At 41.1% G+C, this 17,442-nt stretch overlaps 1 protein-coding gene across 3 annotated transcripts in view; it reads left to right on the top strand.

The window, feature by feature from the left end:
• FRYL (FRY like transcription coactivator) overlaps positions 1–17,442 on the top strand; it is a 350,059-nt gene that overhangs the window by 49,309 nt on the left and 283,308 nt on the right. The gene's annotated exons all lie outside the window — the stretch shown is intronic.

The raw sequence follows: 17,442 nt of genomic DNA, 5'->3' as shown, positions 1-17,442 counted from the left end.
CGCGCGGAGTCACCAGCCCGGCCCAGCATTGTCAGTCTTTTCCTTTGCTCTCGTCACTCCGCCCACTGTTTGCGATCGTGGGGAGGGGTGAGAACTCGGGTGCCGTGCCACCCCGCTCCTGGTCGGCGAGCACCCCCAGACCCCGAGACTGGCCGGAGCAGAGGTCGGCCCCACGGACGCCGCAGCCACCGCCCGCGGGCCGTCGGGGCCTGTGAGTGCCTTTGCTGCTCTCAGTCTCCGCACTGGCGTCGCCTGTCTGGGCGCTGAGCTCTTCTTTGCAACTTTTCTTTGGCGATTGATGGAAGTTGTGGCTTCCGGGCGACAGGTTCTTTGGGCATAACCTCATTTCTTGCGTCTTGGAGAGGCAGATTTCTAGGGTGAAATGGTTCTTGATCGCTGCCTCCCCCCTCAGTTTCATTCCTCTTCACCTAAAATCGCTACCCTAGTGGATTTGCAATTGTAAGGGGGCATTAACCTCTCTCAGGTCAAGATAATTTGAGACCAAAAAAAAAAGAGGGGTGCTGATGAGGAGCCAGAGCTCTGCCTAGAGCTGAATTTGCCTTAACCTTTGAACTATAGAAAGTATTGCCTCTACTTACTGGCGGAGCTTCTTTCCGAAGAAAGAAAACTGCAAAACAGAACGAAACAAAAAACTCCAAGTTGCTAGGGTCTATCGAATTAGGGGGAAAAAAATAGACTTTTGATAGAAATAAAGTTAGTTTTGTAACAGTTCTGCCTAGCAGCTATCTTCCATTAAGTTAATTTCTGCTACTGAATCTTTAGGCATTATACTAAGTAACAGCAACTTTTACTATTGATAAAATGAATGTAAGGTCCCCCCCCCCCCGTCTTGAGCATTAGTGCTATGCTGTACCTGTCAACGCTTGCTAAAGAAATTAGAAACAACGCATCCTTGTTAAAGACCTTATTTAGAAAAGGAATGTTTTCATGAGCATTCATTTTTGACAGTTTCTTCTTGTGCAATACTTTGTAGAGTACTTGCATGTGCAAGTTACAAGCCTATAAACAAAGTTGCAGTGGGTGTGTTATTTTGTGGTCTTTTTTGGCTACTCATTATCAAAGACAGCATTCCATCCTATCTTCTCTTGCATTCTGAGTTATTTTGTAAAATTACTTCTTTAGAAAAGTGCATTTTGCTGGAAACTCCAGTCCAATTTTTTTTTTTTAAAGCAATACTAACAACTTCCCAAAGTGTTCATTGATTAACTTTTTGGTAACTTTAAGAGTGGTGTGGAGCATTATAAATTAAGTTCACGGGAATAAAAATAGAGGAGAAACTACTCAGGAAACTAAAAGCCAATTTCAGATAATAATACTTGAGAGATGCTTCACTCTTCCCATAGAATTTAGGAAGTGTAGACACACAAAAACATGATCTCTTGTAGTAATCTTGATATCTGGCATAGTTACACCTAATATTCTCTTTCCTCATCTTGTCTTTGAACCTCCTCTTTGATAAGAATGTCAGGCAACATTGCAGGCAAAATCCTCCTTTCCATCTCATGATAGAAAGTAGAAGATTAAAACAATTTTCCAAATTTCTCTTTTTGTTTACTTTCCAGCGTATTTAAACAATAGAGGAGAGAATTCCTGGACTTTTCAAAGATCACATATAAAGCAAACACTCAGGAAGAATTATCTTTGAAATATCCAGGCTGTGTTTCCTGGAAAACATATTTTTTCCTGCGTGCTTCTTACATTGTTTTAAACACATTGTCTTAAATATACACATTGCCAAGGCATTTCTTCAATTGTGAACTGTCCCTTGAGATCCCTGGGAACTAGAACCGTCCCCTATTTCTGTGAAAATTCAGTGGGTCACCTGGTACATTTCTAGTACCCAATCAATGTGTTGACTTAGGTCTTTGTAACAGCACAAGGTAATGTTCTATAGAAGCTGCTAGAGAGGATTATTTTTTAAATAAACACCTTTCTGAACAAGTTACACCAGAGAACCACAATGGTGTAGTGTCTGGGGAAAGATGTGTTAATCCAGGTGCTTTTTGTTCTGTCTACAAAAAAAAAAAAGTGATTTAATTGTTTATAATACCTGTTCCACAGACATCTTTTGTGATGATGATTGCTTGTTGTCCCAATTCTTCTTCTTCTTCTTCTTTTTTTTTTTTTTTTTTTTTTGGTCTTTTTGTCTTTTCTGGGGCCATACTGCAGCATATGGGGGTTCCCAGGCTAGGGGTCGAATCGGAGCTGTAGCCTCCAGCCTACACCACAGCTACAGCAATGCCGGATTCTTAACCCACTGAGCAAGGCCAGGGATCGAACCCCCAACCTCATGGTTCCTACTTGGATTCATTAACCACTGTGCCACCATGAGAGCTCCTGTCCCAATTATTAGAATTAGATTTATACCACTGTGCCACCATGAGAGCTCCTGTCCCAATTATTAGAATTAGATTTAATCTGTTAATATCTGTTGAGGACCCATTTATTTGAGGAGTATTACGGGGAGATAAAGTAGAAATGGATAGCAGTCATTGCTCTCAAAGTTATGGAGTATAATGGGAAGATGCAAAATTATCATCTCTTGGGGAAAGATAGCGTGTATGCCAGTGCTGGAACAGGTGCAAAGTAACAGTGACCAGGATTCAAACCAAAGGGGTAAAGGCATAGTGGAATGAAAGAAGAAACTTAGGTGATATGGAAAAGTTTTCATTTCTTTATACAGCAAATTTTATATTTTTTAAAAATTAAATATGTTTGGGATGTATTCACTACTTGAACTATTTAAAAAAAACTTGTTATAATTGATTTACAATGTTCTGTCCATTTCTGCTGTACAGCAAAGTGACCCGGTTTTATATATTTATGTATATAAACATATTTTCTCATATTCTATCATGTTCTATCACAAGTGATTGAATTTAGTTCCCTATGCCATACAGCAGGACCTCCTTGCTCATCCATTCTATTTTTTTTTTTTTTTTTTTTTTTTGGTCTTTTCTAGGGCCACTCCCGCAGCATATGGAGGTTCCCAGGCTAGGGGTCTAATTCGAGCTGTAGCTGCCGGCTTACGCCACAGCAATGCCAGATCCTTAACCCACTGAGTGAAGCCAGGGATTGAACCCACAATCTCATGGTTCCTAGTCGGATTCGTTAACCACTACACCACGACGGGAACTCCATCACAGTTTGTTTTTAAATTCAAAATGCTATAATAAAAACCTTGGTCAGGATTTTTTTTTTTTAATGTTGTGAAAATAATTGTTTTAAAAATCACCAGTATTCCTAATTTTTTTACTTCAATGAATTTTATTACATTTATAATTGTACAATGATTAGTATTTGTAATTTTTACGAACCAGACTCTCTCCCACACCCTCTCCCACCCCCACACCTGTTCTGTTGCTCAGTCTTTCTATTTGTGGGGAAAGAATCAGATTGTTAAGAAAGGGGCCTTGTAAGGATGGTCAGTGATGGAGATGACCAGGCCAGGAAGGATTCTGACAGAGGACACTTTCTATGGAGTTTGACCATAAAATAGCAAGTGTGATTTGTGGAATTTTGTGAAGAGTTGAAAAATTTAAGATAACAGCTTTTTATTGAGGTATAATTTACATACCATACAATTCACCTCTTTAAAGTGTGCAGGCCGATGGTTTTTAGTATATTCCGGAGTTATGCACCTCCCTTGCAGCCAGTTTGAGAATTTTTTCATCACTCACCACCTTCCCTACCTCCCTCCTCAGGCCGAGGCTCCAACTAGTCTACATTCCATCTTCAAACATTTGCCTATTCTGTGAGTTCCCGTCGTAGCATAGCAGAATCTGACTAGGAACCATGAGGTTGTAGGTTCGATCCCTGGCCTCACTTAGTGGGTTAAGGATCCAGTGTTGCCGTGAGCTGTGGTGTAGGTCGCAGACGAGGCTCGGATCCTGCGTTGCTGTGGCTCTGGCGTAGGCAGGTGGCTACAGCTCCGATTAGACCCCTAGCCTGGGAACCTTCATATGCCGCAGGTGTGGCCCTAAAAAGCAAAACATAAATAAATAAAATAAAATAAAACTATACATTTGCCTATTCTGGATATTTTATATAAATGAAAGATAACATTTTAATACATGTGCATTCCTGATGAATCAGTCCCTCTGATGCATAAATCCTAGGAGTAGAGAGAGTCCTTTCATGATGTGTGTAGCTCCAAGTTTAGAAAGATTTTCTTTAAGAGGCAATTGATCTAAATCCTTATTCTGTCTAATCCTGGGGAGAAATGGAAAAAGAAATCCTTCCCCCCCATAAAAATTCTAAGACTCCTTTTTGGTGATGCTTTTTTATATTCAGTTCATCATTTGGTAACTCTCTATGACTTAATAATTTATGTCTCGGAGTTCCTGTCGTGGCTCAGTGGTTAACGAATCCTACTGGGAACCATGAGGTTGCGGGTTTGACCCTTGCCCTTGCTCAGTGGGTTAAGGATCCGGTGTTGCCATGAGCTGTGGTGTAGGTTGCAGACACGGCTCAGATCCCGTGTTGCTGTGGCTCTGGTGTAGGCTGGTGGCTGCATCTCCAATTAGACCCCTAGCCTGGGAACCTCCATATGCCATGGGAGTGGCCCTAGAAAAGGCAAAAAGACAAAATAATAATAATAATAATAATTTATGTCTCAAGTTCTGCATACTGGACTTAAATAAAGGACAGTACCTTGAAAAAAGTTGAAAATACTTGGTAAATTCTCAGAGTTCCCATTGCGGCTTAGTGGTTAACAAACCTGACTAGTATCCATGAGGGTGCAGGTTCAATCCCTGGCCTCACTCAGTGGGTTAAGGATCCGGTGTTGCCATGAGCTGTGGTGTATGTTGCAGATGAGGCTCGGATCTGGCATTGCTGTGGCTGTGGTGTAGGCTGGCATCTGCAGCTCCAGATGCTTCGACCCCTAGCCTGAGAACCTCCATGTGCCACAGATGCGGTCCTAAAAAAGACAAAACCAACCCCCCCGCCCCATGTTTTTGGTGGTTCCATTCATGTGTCTTGGGTGTCGGTGAACTCCTAACAATGTGTTTGCAGAAGCTCCAGCCACTAGTCTCAGTCAGCAATATATAGATGACCATATTTTGTTCATTTATGGATGAAACCATTCCTTTCTAAGTCATGTCTGCTTGGGGGCGGGAGTAGATGTGCTTATTACTTCACTGTTATCTGAATCTATTTGGGGTGGGGGAAAAAACTGTAACTGCAATGTATACATCTAAGGATGACCTGACCTCCTTGCTGTACAGTGGGAAAATAAAAAAAAAAAAAAAAAAAAAAAATGAATCTATTTGCTCCATCTGTAGTAGTTTCCTCACCTTTCTGATTTGGTATTTTCCACATGATAGGAGAGTAGAGCCCATAACTACACTTGTTAAATGGTGGATAAAAATGGTAGAAGGTTCTGGGTGAGAAACCAAAGAACTTCCTGTGTGTGGAGCTTTAGTGATAGGCCCTTGTTATGTTGGTTTTTATTGCTTAAAGGACACCTGCTTCTTTCCTGATTTTGGACCCTGTTTCTGGTAGGTGATGTTTCTTGATAGCAGAAGGTGGTGTCGTGAGGTGGTATAATTACCTGATGATGTTTAAATTCCCCTGAATGATGGCTTTCTTAAAAATTCTATCTTATTAAGTTACACTTAATATATAACTCAAGTAGATGGAGAATAATTAAGTGGATGGAAAATAATTCTTTTCTGGATATCTTGGTAGTGTACTGCTTTCAAGAGCCCACCCCAGGCTTGGGCACAGAATATGTATATGCACTGGTATATTGTTTGCTGCAATTCAGAACCTAATGTAATATCATGAACAGAAATTAGAGGCTTTAAAGAACTGTGAGATTCCATGTGAAATAGCCATATGTGCCTATTATCTAGATATTTATATTTAAACTTGATGGTTTCGGATCTTGTTTTCTTTGAGCTAAAATTATCTTTGTAGATAGGCTTTTCTGTGTGTGTGTTGATGATAACATATAGACTGTGTGTTGTACTTCATATTCCTGGCAATACTGAACCCACAGTATACTTCAATAGATACTGGTTTTAGTCATATATTTCTTTATGCTTGTTTCACTTTTTCCTCTTGTAGAAATCAGGAATCGTAATGTTTTTAGAGCTGTTCTGTCTTTGGCAATGATCTAATGCAGCTCCTGTATTGTGTAGACAAGGATGAGATTCTGACTTGTTTGACCTATGGATAAAATTGAGTTCTTTTTGATTTTCAATCATGTTTTTTCTGCTCTAGCATATGCTTACCCAAGTACAAAATGTAAAAGATAAGAGTTTTAGATTATTGTAGCCTCTGGAGTTCCCGTCGTGGCTCAGCAGAAACGAACCCAACTAGGAACTATGAGGTTGCGGGTTCGATCCCTGGCCTCGCTCAGTGGATTAAGGATCTGGCATTACTGTGAGCTGTGGTATAGGTCTCAGACATGGCTTGGATCACGTGTTGCTGTGGCTCTGGTGTAGGCCAGCAGCTACAGCTCCGATTAGACTCCTAGCCTGGGAACCTCCATATGCTGCAGGTTTGGCCTTAAAAAGACAAAAAGACAAAAAAAAAAAAAAAAGATTATTGAGGTCTGCAGAAATTTCGTCATTCTTTAGCAGTATAAAAAATTGTCTGTACCCCCATATGTGTATGTTTGTGGTAAATTATGTAATATTATGTATATAATAAGACATCAACAGAAATGAAATAAAGATGAAAAATATTTTAGAACAACTTAAAATGTATTATTTCTATGTTTTTGATTCCACCTAAAATATTAGTAATTTAAAAAATAAGTATGATTGAATGACATCACTTAAATTTTTAAAAAAATAATTAGAAACTCACGAGAAGTTGGAAAAATAGTACAGGGCATCCTGTGTAACCTTCATTCGGTGTCCCCCAGTTGTAATATCTTATATAACATATTTATAACAACATTAAACCAGGACACTGACACTGGTATAATACTGTGACGTAGACATATTCAAATTTCATGGCTTTTACTGCACTCATTCATGTGTATGTGTGTATAGTTATATGCAATTTGATAGCATTTCATGTCTAGATTTATTTAACCATTGCCACATCAATCGAGGTACAGTACTGTTCTGTCACTGCCAAGAGGCTCCCAAACACAGCTTGAGGGTCTCTCCTTCCCCACCCTCTCCAACCCTATTTACTGGTATCTTGTTCTCAACCTCTGTAACTGTGAGTTTTTTTTTTTTTTTTTTTTTTTTTTTTTTTGGCTTTTTAGGGCCACACATGCAGCATATGGAGGTTCCCAGGCTAGGGGTTGAATCAGAGCTACAGCTGCCGGCCTACACCATAGCCACAGCAACTCGGGATCCGAGCTGCATCTACGACCTACACCACAGTTCACAGCAACGCTGGATCCTTAACCCACTGAGCGAGGCCAGGGATCGAACCCTCAACCTCATGGTTACTAATCAGATTTGTTTCCGCTGCGCCACGACAGGAACTCGGAGAATGTTACGTAAATGGAATCATACTGTATGTCACCTTTTGAGATCACCTTTTTCACCCAGCCCAGTGCCCTGAGAACCATCCAGGTTGTTGTATGGATCAGTAGTTTCTTTCTTTTTATTGCTGAGTGGTGTCTGGTCTATCGATATATCACAGTAGAGTTTATTCACCTAGTGGAGAGCATAGGTGTTATTTCCAGTTTTGAGCTGTTAAGTGTAAAGCTGATGTGCACATAAAACTATATGTGTATGGGTTTTTGTGTGAACATAAGTTTTCATTTCTCTGGTATAAAAGCCCAAGAGTGCAATTACTGGGTCGTATTGTAAATGCATGTTTAGTAAAGTGCATGACTATATTCCAGACTATATTCCAGAGTAGCTGTATATTCCCAACAGCAATGTATGAAAGATCCAGCTTCTCCAAATGCTTGTCAGAACGTGGTTGTTTTTCACTAATTTTTTAAAATTTTAGTCATTCTGATAGTTGCATAGTGATAATGCATTATAATTCCCTAGTGGACCAATGAATTGTTTCCCTAATGAGCAGTGGATTGTTTATTTTTCATTGCCAAGTTTTGAGAGTTCTTTATACATTTTAGATATATCTTTTGTTAGATATGTGGTTGGCACAAAATCTTCCCATCCACAGCTTGTCTCTTCATCCTCTTAGAAGCTGTTTTTTGTTTGTTTGTTTTTGTTTTTTGTTTTTTGTTTTTGTCTTTTTGCCTTTTCTTGAGCCACTCCCGAGGCATATGGAGGTTCCCAGGCTAGGCGTCGAATCAGAGCTGTGGCCACTGGCCTACACCAGAGCCACAGCAACATAGGATCCTAGCCAAGTCTGCGACCCATACCACAGCTCACGGCAACGCTGGATCCTTAACCCACTGAGCAAGCCAGGGATCGAACCTGCAACCTCATGGTCCTAGTCAGATTCGTTAACCACTGCGCCATGATGGGAACTCCCTCTTAGAAGGGTCTTTTACAGAGCAAGACAGTTTAAAATTTTCATGTGGTGCCTTTAATCATTGTTTTTCTTTTCTTTTTTAAATTTTTTTATTCTTTTTATTTTTTTGGTCTTTTTAGGGCTGCACCCACGGCACATGGAGGTTTCCAGGCTAGGGGTTCAATCAGAGCTGTAGCCACCAGCCTGCGCCAGAGCCACAGCAACTTGGGATCTAAGCCGCATCTGTGACCTACACCACAGCTCATGGCAGTGCCAGATCCTTAACCCACTGAGCGAGGCCAGGGGTGGAACCTGCAACCTCATGGTTCCTAGTCGGATTCGTTTCTGCTGCGCCGCGACAGGAACTCCAGTCACTGTTTTTTCTTTTATGATTGTGCTTTTGATGTCATGTCTATGGACTCTTCACCCAGTCCTAGGTCTGAAAGACTTTTCCCTATGTTTCTTTTAAAAGTTTAATAGTTTATATTTTACCAGATAATCACGTTTCTTGTGGCTTGCTTGTATTTTGCTTTATGAATATTATGTTTAACCTGCATTTCTTTGCAAAATCTTAAAAATCCATTCATGAGATCATAATTCTAATGAGATCTGCAGATCTGATTTCTTGGGCACACGCGGGCTGCCACAACGTGTTGTGATCTGCCGAAAGTGGATGGGTGAGGACATCGCAAACAACCCTCCAGGGTACGAAACTCTTGCTTTTCCCTTAGGGAGAATTTTACCTACTGCACTACTGGGTGTGTTGTCAGTGTCACAAATAGAAACCTTTTTAATATTTTAAGCTAGAAGAGATTTCACATGTATTAGGTGCTTACAGAATTGTGAGAAGGTGCTCAGAGCAGGTTTTAGGGTGGCAGTCCAGGAGTAACCCCAGGACAACCCACAGGGCACTCCAGGAGCTATGCTGGAATCCAGGCTTATGTCACCTCTGCCCCTCACTGCTGCATTTGCCTCCAGACACTCTCCAAACTGCAGGACAAACCCCCAAGCTGCAATCCAGGATTAGGAAGTCTATCAAGACACCTCTGCTGCTGCTGCTCTGCTGCTGCTGCTGCTGCTGATCCCACCCTGTTTCGCATCACCCAGAAGCTGGGGGTTCAGGGTGGGGATGGACACTGGAATGATGCCGTAGAGGGATTTCATGTTTCCACAACTGTGCTTGGCCCCCAGATAACTAAAAAGGCTCCTTTTAATTGCCTGTAGGTAGATGGGAGGTCAGGTGAGCAGATCTGTGATATCCAGCATAGTTCACATAAAAGCCACAAGATGGAAACAGCCCAACACAGAACTAAGAGAGGGTGCTGGTGTCAGTCTCACACATCCAGTATTAGTAAAGCTCAATTTCAAATTTATGATAACACACATGTATAATCTACTGGTATTTTCATATCTTGTTGGCTTGAGACCCCTTCTTTGAGGGTGCATTTATTCCACTTTGAACTTAATATATTTGTATGACTTAAATGGTAAGAACACAGTAGGTCTGGTATGCTTTTTTCCCCCAAATATTTAAGTTTATCTTAATATCTCCGAATTTCTGAAACTTTATCTTTCCCTTTTTTGGCTGCACCTGTGGCATGTGGTAGTTCCTGGCCAGGAATCGAACGTGTGCCATGGTTGCACATGCCCCACAGCGCAGCAATACCAGATCCTTAACCGCTGTGCCACAAGGGAACTTCCTGTCTCTCCTTTTTTATAAATATATTCAAGTATGAAATGTTACTGTCTTGGGGAACAATGAATTCAGTCAATAGTATTCTTCTCTTGCTGTCGGGACACGAGCTCTCTCTGAAGAAAACTGAAAAGAGGTGGATTTCTTCCTAGAACCGTCCTTTGATACCAGAGACACTACAGCCGACAACCATCGCTGCTTTGGTATCTATTTGTGAAAAATATCTATTTGGCATCTAGTGTGTTTATTGCATACTTTGAATTTTATTCCTGCACAAACCAAAAATCAGACATGTGGATATCTTTGCAAAGACTGGTTTTATATGGTCTGTAATGGCCATCAATTTCAAATGTAATAAAACAAGTTGGATGAAAAATTTTGAGTATGCCTTCATGTGCATTTTTTCTAGTGAGAGGTCCAGAGGTTCATCAGATTCCCCAAACAGAGGCCATGGCCCAGGAAAGATTAAAAACGGCTGTGCTAGGCCAGTCCCATCATGGCTCAGTGGGTTAATGGATCTGACTAGGGAACCACGAGGGTGCGGGTTCGATTCCTGGCCTTGCTCAGTGGGTTAAGGCTCCAGTGTTGCCATTAGCTGTGGTGTAGGTCACAACGTGGCTCGGATCTGATGTTGCTGTGGTGTAGGCAGGCAGCTACAGCCCAATTAGACCCCTAACCTGGAACCTCCATATGCTGTGGGGTGCGGTCCTAAAAAGACAAAAACAAACAAACAAAAAAAACAAACCAACAGAAATGGCTGCTCTAGATGTGTAAGTTCAGTCAAGACATTTGCCAGCCCTTAACACCAAGGCTTCTGCTGCCATCACAGACCCCCCCTCCCTGCTCCATCTTGTATCTGTAACCTTATCCCGGGACAGGAAAAAAAAAAGAAAATTGTTGTTACCCAAGTGTTTGAGGAAGGGCCAGTGAGCATCACAAGTTCATTATTAGATGAGAAGGGACACCTGGAAGTCAATTATATCATCCCAATAAACTGCTTTTTTATTCATTTGTTTTGGCCTTGCCTGTGGCCTGTGGACGTTCCTGGACCACAGATTGAACCTGTGCCACAGCATCGCCTGAGCCACTGCAGTGACAGTGCCAGTTCCTTACTCAATACACCACAAGAGAATTCAATCTTGGTGTGTGGTGTGTGTGTGTGTGTGTGTTTTATAAAGAGGGTGTGTTCCCATATCGTCTCTTGAAAAATAATGTGTTATATGTGTCAAGACCTATTAGACTGTTGGATAATCTCTAATCTAATACACCTTGGGGTCTTCTCTGAATGCCTGAAATAGTTATAAAAAATTATATGTTCAAATCTGGAACCTAAAATTGTACAATTTTAGAAGAAATCTACAATTTTAAACTTGTAATTTATTTAAAATAGATAAGATGTGATTCCGAGATACATAAATGTTGGATTTTCACATCTGATATGCCACTTTTTCACATAGTTTTAGCCTTATTTCTTAACTTACAGCCTCTTCTCATACACCAAAGCCTAAATGGAATGCAGCATGGTTTCTAGAGATTTAAAAACTTTTTTACCCAAAATCATGCACAGAGATCTCTAATATAAAGTGGTGAAGGAATCGTTTGGGTCATGTAGGAGCAGAAAAGCCTTACTTTTGTACATTTCTCTCACCTCCAAGACACATACACACACAAAAGAGAGTAGTATGGCTTTAGAGACTGGCCAGTGGGAGGCTCTGCTATGTGAATCCTGGTTTTTACTTGGTTCCACAAACACTTATGAAAATTTATCTTCCTATAAGTCCAAGCAGTTTGAGTTAGGCTATTTGTTATTTATTTTTTGCTTTTTAGGGCTGCACTCGTGGCATATGGAGGGTCCCAGGCCAGGGGTCCAATCGGAGCTACAGCTGCCACTCTATGCCACAGCCGGAGCCACATCAGAATCAAAGCCGCCCTTGCGACCTACACCACAGCTCCCATCAATGCCGGATCCTCAACCCACTGAGCTGAGGCTAGGGGATCGAACCCGAAACCTCATGGTACCTAGTCGGATTCATTTTTGCTGTGCCACGACCAGACACTCCCAGGTTAGCGTTATTTAAAGTCTCTTAGGAGTGCCCATGGGTAGCCTCAAGATTCCTCGTGTCTAATAGGAATAAAAAGAGTTGCTGTAAGGAATCAGTAAAAAGACATAATGAAACACCATGACATCGTTGTTGGTGGAGGCAGAGTAAACATCCCCCTGCCCCCCACATGTCATATTTTACTCCCTGGAACCCATGATGTGTACGTGTAAACGGAAGTTAGGTTTCAGGGGAACTAAGATTGCTAGTCATTGACTTCATGATGGAAAACGGCTTAGGCTTATCACGTGGGAACCTAATGCAATCGCAAAAGTCTTTAAAAGAAGCAGCAAGAGGCAAACAGGTCTGAACCAGAGAGATGATGAGTGAGAAGGGGACTTGACCAGCCGCTGCTGCCTTGGAGCATAGAAGGGGAACTGTAGCCCTGGGCCGTGAGCAGCTCTCTAAACCCACAAAGCAGGAACATGGGGTCTCCTTATGGTTCCAGAAAGGAATGCCAAAAAAAAGAGAAAGGAATGCAGCTCCGCTGACACTTTGATTTTAGCCGGGGAGACCTGTTTTGGGCTTTCTGACTTTCTAGAACTCTAAGTGTAATAATTCATGGCTACTAAGGTTGTGGTAATTTGGTCACTGCAACAAATAATAGGAAACTGTTACCATGCTTACTTAATACATTTTTTAAGAGTTAAGTAAACATTCTTTCTCTCTTTACTCGCTGAATTTTACCTGTTTCCATCCAACGCCTTTTCTGTACCTAATTTTCCCTTTTCGGAAAGGGAGGAGCCAGAGGATCCTCAGATGTCTTCAGATTTATCAGGCCAATTTCACTTTAGTTCTTTTTGGCCTTTTTTTTTTTTTTCTTCCTTTTTTCGTTTTTTTGGCCACATCATGGCACATGGAGGTTCCCAGGCTAGGGTTCCAATTGCAGCTGTGGCTGCCAACCTACACCAGCCATTAAACGCCCAGAAGGAGCTGGGGTCTGCAACTACACCATAGCTCACGGCAACGCCTGATCTTAAACCACTGAGTGAGCCAGGAATGAACTGTGTTTCATAGATGCTAGTCAGATTATTTCCACTAAGCACCACGGGAACTCCCAGTTTATTTCTTTAGAGGTTATAATACATGCAAAATAAAAGAACTTGGATGGCTTACCTTTTTCTATGTTTTTTTTTTTTTTTTGTCTTTTGCCCTTTTAAGGGCCACACTCTTGCATATGAGGTTCCCAGGCTAGGGGTCTAATTGGAGCTACAGCTGCTGGGCTATGCCAGAGCACAGCAATGCAGATCTGAGCTGCATCTGCGACCTACACCCAGCTCAGGGCAATGCCTTAACCCACTGATTGAGGCCAGGGATCAAACCTGCAGCCTGATGGTTCCTAGTCAGATTCGTTTCCGCTGAGCCACGACGGAAACTCCATTACCTTTTTCTGTGTTGGTTGCGATGAAGTTAAGGAAAAGAATGAAGCGTGGGTCTGATTATAGGTAATAAGTATGAAACAGTTAACAACAGTAACTATCAAGCATCAGATGATTAAGTGGCAAAGTGAGTGGTAGAGGTAGTAGGGGTATTTTAGATTGGAATTGCTCTTGAATAAGGCTTTGTAAAAGAGAACTTTTGATGCTCTTAAAGAATGGGGGAAATTGGTTTCAGTAAAATAATCTTACGTTGTTAGAAACAAAGCTTACAGTTTATTAGTTTAATTATTTTTTGAAACATGGGAGAAATTTTTTTTTTTTGGTCTTTTCTAGGGGCTGCTCCTGCGGCATATGGAGATTCCAGGCTAGGTCTAATCGGAGTTGGAGCCACTGGCCTGTGGCACAGCCACAGCAAGAGGGATCTGAGCCACGTCTGCAACCTACACCACAGCTCACGGCAATGCCAGATCCTTAACCCTCTGGAGTGAGGCCAGGGATCAAACCCACAACCTCATGGTTCCTAGTCGGATTGTTAACCACTGAGCCACGACAGGAATTCCTATTTTTTTTCCTTATTGAACTTTTTTATGGTTGAAGAAGATTGGTAGATTTTTTAAAAAACTTGTAAATCACAGTAAATTGATGACACATTTGTCTTGATAATGTGACGTAGAGCATATGAGACATCTTCCCTGTGTTGCCTTGAGTGATACCTATTTGCTATTTCATTGTATTATATTTTAATGTTTAAATTTCAAAAAGTGGAACCCACATGATCTAATCTGAGCTTATTGTGTTAATGAGACCTAAAAACATTGACCATGATTGCATTTTTTAAAGAAGATATGGGCTCATCAAGATAATTATGTTAGAGTAACCCCTACTTCTTCTTAGATAAGATTGTTAGGGCTGTGGGTTGACAGAATGCAGAATGTTACAGCATAACTGGATTTCAGCCAGATGCTTTATAACATTTCTCTGTGTTGACAAGGGAGAGCTGTGCTGGATGACCATGAAGTTAGATGATTGGTTGAGTAGCATCTCTGATAATGAGTAATGAATTGACAAACTGGAGAAACATTTCCAGTGATAGGCTGAAAGTCATTGTCCATCTTTTTGTCTGATGTGAATGAAAACACTGACACCCGCTTGTCAAGTTTTCGATGGGATGAAATTTGGGGGTTAATTTTTGAAAACATTTCTGACTGACATGGTAGGCCAAGGCTAATGTAATACTCAATGGAGCTTATGTGAAGCCCTGTAAGGGGTTGAGGAAAGGGTTCAGAAAACAGCTGGCATAGTCTTAGGGATGAGGGAGATGTGGTTGAATACGAACAAGTTAGTATTTAATTATTTAATGAACTCCGTATGGATAGAAATGTAATGTGCCTTCAGGAAAGCTTCATAGAATCATCAGCTGGATGACTGGGGAGAAAGGTTTGGAAGAGGCAAAGTGTTAGCTTTATTAACATATTCTTGTTACATCCAGACTATACCTAGGGTATTGTGTTGCGTTCCGGGTGTGACATTTGGAATGAGTCCAGAAAACAGAAATAACAAGTGTTGGCGAGGATGTGGAGAAATTGGATATTTGTATGTTGTTGGTAGGAGTTTAGAAGGGTACAGCTACTATGGAAACAGTGACCTCAAGCAATTAAACCTAAAATCACGATAGACCCAGATATTACATTCCTGTATATGGTACCCAAAAGAACTGAAAACAGACATTGTACATGAATGTTCATAGTAACTTATAGCAATTTACGTTATCAAAAATGAAGAAACAGCCCAATTGTAATCAACTGATGAATGGATAACCCAAAAATATGAGTATAATGAAATTTCATTCAGTCATAGAAATGAAGTACTGGAGCTCTCTGGTGGCCTAGCAGTTAATAATCTGTCATCGTCACTGCTGTAGTTTGGGTTTTGATTCCTGGCCTGGCACCTTTTGCATGGCGCAGGTGTGAACTTTTGCATGGCGAAGGTGTGGGCCAAAAAAATGAAGTACTGATAAGTGCTTCAAAAGTGGCATAAACCTCAAATATTATGCTTAGTGAATAAAGCTGGACACAGTATCACATATGTCAGTCTGTGATATGAAACACCAGGACAGGTAATCCATGGTACATAAATCAGTTTGTGATTGCCGGGGTATGGGGCTTGAGACTGACTGCTTAATGGGTATGGTTTTCATTTGGGGTTATAAAAATATTTTGGAACTAGATAGAAGTAATTTTGGTTGCAAACATTGTGAATGTACTATATGCCATTGATTGTACACTTTATTTATTTTATTTATTTTTATTTTTGTCTTTCTGCCATTTCTTGGGCCGCTCCTGTGGCATATGGAGGTTCCCAGGCTAGGGGTCCATCGGAGCTGTAGCCACCAGCCTATACCAGGGCCACAGCAATGTGGGATCTGAGCCATGTCTGTAACCTACACCCAGCTCATGGCATGCCGGATGGCTTAACCCACTGAGCAAGGCCAGGGATCGAACTTGCCACCTCATGGTTCCTGGTCGGATTCGTTAAACCACTGGAGCCACGACGGGAACTCCTGAATTGTACACTTTAAAAGGTTCATTTTATTTGTATTCTACCTTAACTTTTAAAAGTGTCAGTACTTATAAATAAATTGATAGTATTGTGAGTCCAGAAATAAACCCTATATCAATTTTTTTTTTTAATAATTTGACAAAGGTGCCAAGACAATTCATAGGGAAAGAAGAGCCTTTCCTAGTGCTGAGGCATCTGGAGATCCCTTGCAGATGAATTTAACCAATCCTCAACCACACATAAAAATAACAAAAAGTGGATCATAGACCAAATGAAACAGCTAAAACTATAACATTCCTAAAGAAAATATAAATCTAGCGATTTGGGTTAGGCAAAGCATCTTTAGTATACACTAAAAGCAAACAACAAGATAAAATAGTAAACTGGACTCCCAATTTTAGAAACGTTGTGCCTCAAAGGATACATCAAGAAAGGAAAAGGGAGTTCCGTCATGCTAGTGGTTAACAATCTACCGGGAACATGAGGTGCGGATTTGATCCTTAGCCTCGTCAGTGGGTTAAGGATCCGGCGTTGCCGTAGTTGTTAGGTGCGACGGGCCGGATCCCGCATGCTGTGGCTGTGGGTAGGCAGCAGCTACAGCCGAACCCCTAGCCTGGGAACTCCATATGCCACAAGTGTGGCCCTAGAAAAGGAAAAAAAAAAAAAAAAAAAAAAAAAAGTAAAAAGACAACCCACAAAATATTGAAGTTTTGTATCTAGATATGTAAGAACTCCTAAAATTATATAAAAAACCTAATAAAGATTGGTGAATTTTATGTATGTGATTTCAATAAAAACTGTTTAAAGAGCCATGGGAGTTCCATCACGGGCAGCAGAATGAATCTGACTAGGAAATTTCGGCTTGACCCTGGTTTATTAGTGGGTAAGGATTGCGATGATTGCGTGTGTAGCTGCAGAGCTGCTTAGATCCTGTACGCTGCTGTGGTGTAGGCTGACGCTGAGCTCTCATTCCCCTAGCCTGGAACCTCCATATGCTGAGATGTGGCCCCAAAAAAAAACAGCCGAGGGAGTATTTGCGATTTCTAGTCTTACGGGAGTCAAAATTGAAATCCTGCTCTCTCACTGGTTTGCCTTTTGCCTTCCCCTACCCCAGCTCCCAACTTATGTCAGCTGTACCTTTTATACTGACAAGGTTGTAAACACATCTGTTCTGCAACCTGAATGAAATCTTTGGTTTTTATGTTGGTCCTACATCTTTTAATTATAATGCGAATATTAACTGCAGAACGGATGAGTTGATGGTCCATTTCCTTCTCTGCATGCCAATGTC

Source organism: Sus scrofa, chromosome 8, assembly GCF_000003025.6.
Source record: "Sus scrofa isolate TJ Tabasco breed Duroc chromosome 8, Sscrofa11.1, whole genome shotgun sequence".
NCBI classification, from domain to species: Eukaryota; Metazoa; Chordata; class Mammalia; order Artiodactyla; family Suidae; genus Sus; species Sus scrofa.
The sequence above is the reverse complement of the archived record's forward strand: the minus strand, read 5'-3'. Positions and strand labels throughout refer to the sequence as shown.